The following is a 7,665-nucleotide window of genomic DNA, read 5'->3' as shown; positions in this document are numbered from 1 at the left end:
CCTTCTTCTCCTGAATAGTCCTGAGCTCCCAGCTGGGGAAATTCCCAGTGATTTAGGCAGAGGGTCCACACTTCTGCCCTTACACTTTCACCCCATGCCTTCACAGTTTCCTTTACCCTCGATCTCCTTCCCCACAGATTGAAAACAATTATGGTCAAATTTTATCCAGCTGGCTTTCAGACTTATTAAACAGAAATTATAGATATAACTTTAAGTAGCAGGAAAACTTTGAATTTAACACCTGACTTTTTTTTAACAGAAAGAGAACAGGGAAGAAAGGTCAATGCTTCATTGGCTGCCCGAGTTCTCCATCAGAAGAAGTTCAACACAGAATGAACCTTCCTCTCACTTGCTGTTGGGAAACCCCATCTGGCCATGGGTGGCAGGGGTGGGGGGAGTCACTGAGCTCTAGGGAGGATGAAAAATATGCATTAGCTCACCCACTGACTCAGAGGTATCTATGGGATTAGAATTCAAAGGTGTCCCCCTCTGCCTAATGCTCTGTCCCCATGAATGCCCAAGCCTGTGCAGATGTGGCCACTCTCAAAGGCCATCCACCTTCTCTAGACAACTTCTCCTTCTTCCTTCACTCTCCTCTCTCACTCCCCTGCTCATTCCCAGGTGGCCAGGACCACTTTTTGTTGCCCTCAAGATGCTTGTCCTCTTCCTTCTTCTTGGAGACAAGAGAAGCTCAATGTGGATTTGTCGTTGGCAGTGACAGCCTCACTGTCTTCAGAGGCACCAGGCACTGAAGATATCTCTGCCCACACAGACCCAGCCTTTGATGCCCACACTGCACTCACCTCCCTTCCCTTTCCTCCTCATCCCTTCTATTTCTGATTTTGTCTCTCTCTTCCCCACTGTCTCTTTTCTTCTTTTTCACTCAATTCTCCCTCTGCCCACTTCACAATGCCACACCATTTCTTTGTACCCATTTTCTCTACATCGCCTTCCACTTGAGACCACACATGGACAAATTTAGCCACAAAGATATTTCTCTGGCAAAGACCCACCCAAGAGATTCAAACAGAAGGCACTGTTCTTCTCCCCCCCCCCACCCCAGTCTCAGAGGGTTCTGGGAACATTCTAGCATCCCAGCACTTTCTCATTTGGGACTTTGCCACATCAGCACAGACTTGACTAAGCTACACTGGGATGTCCAAGTGAACAGAGTAGCAGACGGAGGCGAGAACATTGAGTTCTGATCTCATCCACACCTCTGAGTCACCGGCTGAGCCAATGCAAATTTCTCATCCTCTCTGGTCTTTGGTTTATTTAAATGTCATTAGGGATAATATGGAAAAGCTGAATGGATTAACTCATTAGGTTATGCGACCGGACTTGGAGATTAGATGCAAATGTTGTGTGTTATTGGTGAACTCCGGGTTTTTAGGGTTGGCAAGACTTAGAGTTTATCCTAGCTAATTTGCCAAGCCCAATCAGCACTAACGAGAGATGGGCAACAGTCACAATCTGAATGAGTCATCATTCGAAATCATTGAAAAAAATCACATGATCTTGGATCAGGGGCTGGAAGGGCCCTTGGAGGCCAGCTTGTCCAACCCTTGTGTTTTACTGATGAGGAAACCAAACCGGTATCTCACAGGCAGAGAAGGGGAGCTCTGGAATCTGGAAAACACAGGGTTTCTCATACCATCGCCTCTCAGGTCCTCCATTTTGGAGATGGGCCAACTGCAGCAAAAACAGTGAAGAGAATCGTCCAAGTCACACAGACAGTAAACTGTGCAACCAAGCACTGAGCCGAGGTCTTCTGACTCTAAAGCCGATATTCTTTCCACTGCCTCTCAGGCCCCTCATTTTAAATGCAGGGAAACTGAGGCCACGGAAGTGAACCCATTTTTTCCAAGCTCACATGAGTAGTAACAGAGCCAAGATACAAACGAAGATCCTTTGGCTAAACTCAGTGGCTCTTCTCTTCTACTGCTGCCTGGAATGGAATGATTAACACCCAGCCCGCCACCCAGTTTTTTTAAACTGTTCAATACCTGTTCCTGCAGACCGTTCCTCAATCTTTGGAATAAGAGGAACTTAGCAAAGATTCAGAGCATTCTTATTATGTCTGTTGTCCTAAAAGAAGTCCCATGGGGCAAAGCCAGGGGATACTAGTGTCTTTCTCTCTTAGCTTTATGAACTGATTTAAACAGATGTTGTCTCCACCACTAGAATGGAAGCTCCTGGAGAGCAGAAGCCACATTTTATCTTTCTTTGTAGCCCAATGCCTGGCACATGATATGTGCTAAACAAAAGGGTGTTGATTGATCCATTGAACCAAATCTGGTTCAAATCTGCTTAATATTGGTGCAACTTTGGGCGTCATTTGATCATTAGAGACCCTGACTTCCTCTTCCATAAAATGGATGAGATGCCCCCTTCCAGCACCAGGTCAAACACTCAAAGCTTCTCAAAATATCGGAAGCCTCATGAGCCACTGTCCTTTCAAATTAGATTCTCCACCTTGGCCAGCATAAGCCCTGGCAGCTAAGCCCTGCCTTGCCACTCCCTATCTGACCTTGGGCAGGTCAGTTAACTAATAATATGGGCCTCGGTTACCTCATCTGTAAACTGGATTCAGATTTGCTGCCCCCTAAATGCCCTACCACGTATGATTCCATAATCCCTGCTCTAAAGGAGAAGGTAAGCTCCCCGAGGGCAGAAATTGCTTCATTTCCATTTGTTTCTGCAGGGTTTAGTGCAGTGCCTGGCACACAAAGTGTGTATTTGGTTGATTTGCTGGTACTGTGCAAGCTGAGTTTGGGCTCTCCAGATCACATGTGCGGGGTCCAGAATGGGAGCCTCGGGGGAGCATTCCCATAGGCGACCTTATTGGCTTCAGCTGCTCTGCTTTGCGTCGTCCTGTTGGCTTGGAATGATGACAGAGGATACCCTGCCCAGCCGTGCTCCAAGACCTGGAGATGGCCCCCCAGCCCCATGGCAGGCCGCAGGATGGGAAGGAGGTGTTTTCTCATTTGTTTTTCCTCGGCTCTTTTATGAATTGCTGGCCAAGAACTGGGCCTTCCCTCAGGCCCCCTCTCCTCCCAACCCCCACTCACCCCTCCTGCTGCCCAAGAAAGCCATTGGAATGGAAGCCAGTGATTTATAGTGGTCATTTGGGGTGACTCATGTGGGGAGGGGGCTGGTGAGAAGCAGGAGCAGGCTGCTAATGCCAAAACCGTAATGTGTGTGTGTGTGTGTGTGTGTGTGTGTGCATGCGTGTGTGTGTGTGTGTGTGTGTGTGTGTGTGTGTGTGTGTGTGTGTGTGTGTGTGTGTGTGTGTGTGTGTTCTTTCCATCTGGGAACCCTGAGTCATCAAGGGAAATGGAAGCTGCCACATTTCTTAGTAATGAAAAAATTGGGTCAGTGCATGTGTCTGTGTGTGTACGTGTGTCTGTACAAGACTGTATCTCCTTTCACCTGCATCACCTTCCCCCCACTCCTCCCTCTCTGCCCCTCTCTCTCCAGTGAATGTTTTTCTTGGGCTTCCTTTGGAAACCTGGCCCTTCCCTTTGGCATCTGAGTTGTTTCAACTTAACCAAAATCAGGTGTCCACTTGGCTGAGCTGATCCTCCTCAGGCTTCCCTGGTCTGGAGAAGAAGGATAGGGTCCTCTTTTCATGTAGCAGTTCTGATTTCTTTATTAGACAGTTTGTTGGTTTGATTATGTGTCACCAGGAGATGTTTCTGCAAGGCCAATGAGGATTATGTGCAGAGGTGAGAGGCTGAGTTATCATGGGGGCCCTGCCAAGCCCAGTGGATGCAGACACACAGTGAAGAGACAAGTCCATTCAAATCCACATTTCCATAGTACAATACAGACTCATCATGGTACTTTGGAAAGACCCCTGGATTTCTAGTCCAAGAACCTGGGTTTGAATCCTGACTGCTATTTATTAGGTTTTTTCCTAACATAACACATCATTTAAACTCCCTGGGTCAGTTTTCCCACCTGTAAAATGAGGGGACTGGCCATGGAGTACACCCAAGGTTGCTTCTGGCTCTGGAGTCATGATTTTAGCATGCTCTGATCAGAAGTGTAATCAGCAAAGGTGATCAGGGCATTGTCTGGGGTGGGGAGACAGAATGGGGGAGAAGGAAGAAGGGTCTTTCCTTCCACTTGGAATTTCTGGGGGATGGGGTGGAAAAATGCTGCATGGAGGGGGCTCATCCTAGTCCCAACTCCCCCCTCCCTGGCCCTGGCCCTTGAACACTGCCCCAAGAGGATTCCTTCTACCTTGCCCTGCTGGACCTCTACACCCAACTGTGGGATGTGGTTTCTTCACCCCCGACCCAGGCACCATACCAGAGATGGCTCTTGTGAGCTGAGGTCTCCTAGATTCAGAGCTAGGACCCTTAGCAATCACCAAGCTCAACCCAATCACTTTACAGAGGAGGATACTGAGGCCCAGGGAAGGGAAGAGGCTAAAGGTCACCCAGCTACCAAGGAGCAGAGGTAGCATTGGAACCTAGATCCTCTGCCCCTCCACAGCGCCGTGCTGGTCCCCCATGTGGCTTCCATGACCCAAGTCTCCACACATAGTTGTCTGATTCAGTTTTATTTCAGAACCAGCAAGTTCTTTTTAGCTTATTTTCTCTTGCAAAGGGGAATGTTCTTCAGATTAGGAATGAGAAAAAGACAATTATTAACAGGGAACAGATGCTTCCCTGCCCCCCCATGAGTCAGGAAGCAGGAGACAACACGTCCAGTCTAATGAGAGACCACGAGGGCAGGACCTTCAGCTACTGGTGGAGATCTCTGAGAAATCCAGGGGAACTGAAGGTGTCCTGTGGGACAGGAGGCTTAAAAAATGTGGTCCCGCTTGAATTCACCCTGGGGACCAGATATCTCTATCAGGGAGCTGCTTCTGCCCGTTCCAAAGTGAGAGGGGGGAGACTTCATGACCTCTGAGGCCTCTTCCAGCTCCAAATCTGTGACCTGAGGACCACTAATGAAATCCTCCGTGGGTAGATTTGAGTTGCCTGCCACACCTAACGCAAATGCAAGTAGCCTCCTCCAGGCCACGTTTCTTCTGAAAGCCCCATGGGGAACCCTCCATCCCCTACCCCACCCCAGCCAAATCGGCCACCTGGTATGGATGCACAGAACCCCCTGCCCTGTACAGGATTGGAGGGAGGGGCCCTCATGAGGATACATCACATTCCAAAGCCCGGGCCTAAAGCTTCAAACTTCTTGGCGTGACCTTGCCCAAAATTCATTACCACTTGGCTTCTTGACTCCTTGAGCCCCGGAGACTGGAGATGTTGCAAGAAAGTGTAAGCCTTCCCCTTCAGAGGCTGGCGGATAGCCCTGAGAACTGGCCAGGGCCTGGGAGCAGGGCTGAGAGGTCATCAACTGCCTTTTGGTTTTTACAGATGAGGAAATTGAGTCTCAGAGAATGGAAGGGCAAGGTGACACAGGTATTTAGTAGCAGACCCCAGGTTCGAATCCAGGTGCTCTCACTCCTGATCCAGCGCTCTGGAAACCCATCTCACCAGCCAGCTTTTCCTTCTTTGAAATAAAGGCACCTCCCCACCTCCTCCACTGGGAGAATGACCTTCCCCTTGGCCGGGCCTTTGTTCTGCAGGTCCCTTGGCCAGCTCTTGGCTTGGGGATCTGTTTACAGTCATTCTTGACTATTTTCCTTTGGAAAGAATATCCAAGGACAATGAGAAAGTAACATGTGGGTTTCCATCTCCACCCCTCAAAAAGCATCTTTGCAAATGGTTGACTAGTCTGAGCTAAACCCAGGCTCTGAATATTCTAATGTTTGCATAGCATAGGGAGGTGTGCAGAGCTCTTCCCCAATGTTGGGTCATTTGAACCTCAGGATGATCCTGGGAGGTAAGTGCTATGATCTTCCCCATTGTAGAGATGAGAAGACTGAGCCTCAGAGAGAGTTTGAGTGAGTTTCCAGGGTCATACAGCCAGCAGATTCCTGAGACAGGATTCAAACCCAGGTTTTCTTAACTCCAAGTCTCCTGGGCCACACCGGTTTCTGTACTTCCATTGGTTCTGACTGCAAATTAAAAGAACAGTTTGATTCTCAGTCACCCATCCTTGTCCACTTTTCCTTGGGTCCCTCCTCCGCCCTCACCTCCCTCCCACCTGCTCCCTCCACCCCATGCAGGTCCTTTGAGGGCAAAGACCCTCTCGATGAACACCTCTGTGCAACCAGTGCTTGGCACAGTTATCAGCAAGGAGCAGATACTTAATCAATGTAGTCCAAGTTGGCTAGGTTCCTCCAATAAACAATTCGATTGTCAAATGCATAACTAGGCTGCTGTCAGACGGGGCTTTCCCCCAGGGCATCAAGTTTAGAGGGTGTAAGTAGACCATGCTATCCCTCAGAAGCAGAGAGATCATAGAGCTTAGTCCCTTGTTAGCAAGAATGAAGAGTTAAAAATCTTTCCTAAATATGAATGCTGAAAATTGTTTTTACACATAACTGGAAAAAACAAAATACTATTAAAGAAAAAAGGACAATAATTTAGAAAAGAAGAATGTGTTAACATTGGCTAGCATTAGATGGTTGGCTACGATAACCCCAGACCCTCTGTGTGGTGCCCTGGAGGTCACCTCGCACACCTCGCACGGGTGTTTGGAGGTCCTGTCTCACCATCTCCTTGATGCAGCATGTGACACACGTTCTCCCTTCGCCTTCACTGCCACCACCATGCACATTCTTTATGCCCCTTAGCCCCGTCACAAGGAGCCCTGATCCTGCCTGTGCCCATAGTAGGCAGCATCAGCACCATCCCAGGAGCTTTGCACACGAGGGTTTAAAATGGAGTCTAGACCACAGTCCAAAACAAGTCTAAAACACTGTAGGTCATCCTCTCCTAGAATTTCCCCCGTGCCCTACTTCAGTGCCCTGATTTCCCTTCCCTCAGCTCCTCTCCTGGGTTGACTTTGGGGTTTGTTTATCAGCTTGGAATCTGCATTCCTCCTCGAGTTTGTTGTTAAAAGATCCCAAGGCTGACCTCGCTGCAGCTGGGGACACCATCTGTTCTTTATTCTCTCCGTTCTCTGGTGGCCATCTCCACGGAATGAGTGACCAAGGCGCCTTCTTGGAGGATCCAAGTGCTTGAGGGGCCCGAGGAGGTTGTGCAGATCAGCCCAGGCCTAACCACAAATTCCCTTTTCAATACCCTTGAGAAGCACTAAGCAGCTTCTGCCTGGAGTTTTCCATTGAAGGGGAACCACAGCCTCCCAAGGCAGCACTTTCTGTTGGTGGAAGAAAAGGGCTTTAGGAGGGTTTTCTTCAAAACTAAGCCACCCTTTTTGCAGATTCCTGATCCTAGAGGTGCCCTCTGGTGCCACACAAAACAAAGCTGATCCTTTATTCAGGGGACAGCCCTTCAAATATTTGAAAAGAACTGGCATGCTCCCAGCCTCCCAGCCCAAACATGGCCAACTCCTCCACCAGTCCTCACACGGCATGAACTCAAGGCCTTTCACTCACCATCGTGGAGGCCTCTTCTGGATGGTCTCTGGTTTATCAATGACTTTCCCAAACTGTGGGCCCAGAACTGGTCTCGATACCCTAGCTGTGGCCTGTCTTAGTCAGACAGCCTTCCTAGCCCCGGATCCCATGCTTCTTGTAATGGCTCCCAGCAAAGCCTTTGCTTTGGGGAGCAGTGGTGTACTGAG

Source organism: Trichosurus vulpecula, chromosome 7, assembly GCF_011100635.1.
Source record: "Trichosurus vulpecula isolate mTriVul1 chromosome 7, mTriVul1.pri, whole genome shotgun sequence".
Taxonomy (NCBI): Eukaryota; Metazoa; Chordata; class Mammalia; order Diprotodontia; family Phalangeridae; genus Trichosurus; species Trichosurus vulpecula.
The sequence above is the reverse complement of the archived record's forward strand: the minus strand, read 5'-3'. Positions refer to the sequence as shown.